The sequence below is a fragment of the Fulmarus glacialis genome, unplaced genomic scaffold, assembly GCF_000690835.1.
Source record: "Fulmarus glacialis isolate BGI_N327 unplaced genomic scaffold, ASM69083v1 scaffold5470, whole genome shotgun sequence".
Taxonomy (NCBI): domain Eukaryota; kingdom Metazoa; phylum Chordata; class Aves; order Procellariiformes; family Procellariidae; genus Fulmarus; species Fulmarus glacialis.
The window spans coordinates 33,714-35,478 of NW_009188223.1; positions in this window are offsets into that span (position 1 = coordinate 33,714).

Here is a 1,765-nt window from a genome sequence, read left to right on the forward strand (position 1 = left end):
CGCCTTCCACTCTCGTCCGTGCCAGAAGCCCTCTGACTGCGGCGGCTGTCTGGGGCTCTACACCTGCAAGCTGCCCGCCGGCACCTGCGACCTGAAAGCCGTCTCCAGGCAGAGAGGTAAGTTGCAAGCCCCCTGACCGCTGGGACCAGGGACCCCCCCCCCACAGCCACCCACAAGCAGAGCCCTTTGGCTACAACCCTCTAAACCCAAATCAGATCTACCCTCTGCAGGGCAGGGTCTCGAACCCTAAACTCGGCTGCAAAGAGCTCCCCGTTTGTCCTGCCAGCACTGGCCACTGTCAATGATGAACGGATGACTGTACGGTGAATGGGACATTCCAATAAGTATCTGTAAGAGCTGGGATTTGCCCGGCACGCTGAGCCCTCGCAGGACACTGACAGCCTGTGCGGGGAAGCCAAGGAGTGGAACGGGGCTTAGGGTTTAATCGCTGGCTTGGGAGTCGACAAGCGCGGCTCTCCTGGGCATCACGAGCTCCCAGCCCTGCAGAGCTGCTTGCGTTGGCGTGTGCAAGCTGCTTAATTAACCAGGGACCATCAGGGAGCAGAGGTCACAGCTTTTAACGTTGAACCGCACAGAGTGAGCGTCCCAGTTCTCCAGTACCCCTCGATATATCCGTACTGCTCCCGGACTAGCTTCTTCCCTTGGCATGTTTGTCTACACCCACATACACATGGTCATGGAGGAGAAACTCATCCAAGGCTACTAAACACACAGACACCAGCTCTGGTGCAGGAAACCCTTGGTTGTGGGACGTACAGTAGGCATGTGTAATGTTCTGGGTATATATAGTATACATAGTGTGTGTGTATATGTTTATAGTATATAGGGCATACCCAGTATACGTGCTCTGTTCACACAGTCTTCTCTGGGCACCTGCTATTGGCAGCCTCCACGGGAGGGCACGTGGACCCGTGTTCAGAGTCAGCACAGCCACTCTTACGGCTTTTCTTCACAGGTGGATTCCTCCAAAGCATCCAGAGCCCTGAGGGGCGCAGGGCCCTGCTCATCCTGCAGCAACACGGCTCCACGTAAAGCTGGAGAGGCTGTCCTGCAGCTGGAGACCAACACACTCTGTCCGAGCTTCATTTTAAATCCTTAATGACACAGCTGTAAACGTTTCTTTCACTGCTCTTCTCATGTCGCTGTTTTTTAGCACCCCCCTGGATATGTACGCTATGTAGGCTTGATTCCCACTTTCCTGAGAGCTGCCAACGAAAGCACTGAGTGGCCACAGAGCCCCGTGCTGGCAGAGCCCACTTGGAGCCCCCAAATGAGACAAACGGGGCTATTTCACAACCCATTTTGATTTGAGCGAGTAGGATGTTGCAGTAAAAGCCACCAGTATCTCGGCATGCTCACACGCAAGTTCAAGCTGAGCTAAGGAGCCTGTCGGCATCAGGCATCCCAGGAAACCCGCCCAGCTCCTTACCACGGGTGCCACTGAGGAAGGCGAAGTCCCACGCTGTTGAAAATGTCACTTGAGAAGGGGAACGTAGGGGCACAGGCTTGGCGGCGGGGGACCACGTAGGACACCTGCTCTTGGAGGCCTGAGCTGAGCCACCAGATCAGCTTCATTTAGCACCCCACAAAGCTTTGCAGGCATCCTGGCCACCTTCGCATGTGTGGGTGCGTCCCAGCTTTGCAAAACCCCATTTTGCTACCATTAAAAACACCTTTTAAAAAGAGAACAAAACACAGCATTTGATTCACCTTGAAGTCCACCGCAGTTTCCTTTGGCGGGCCA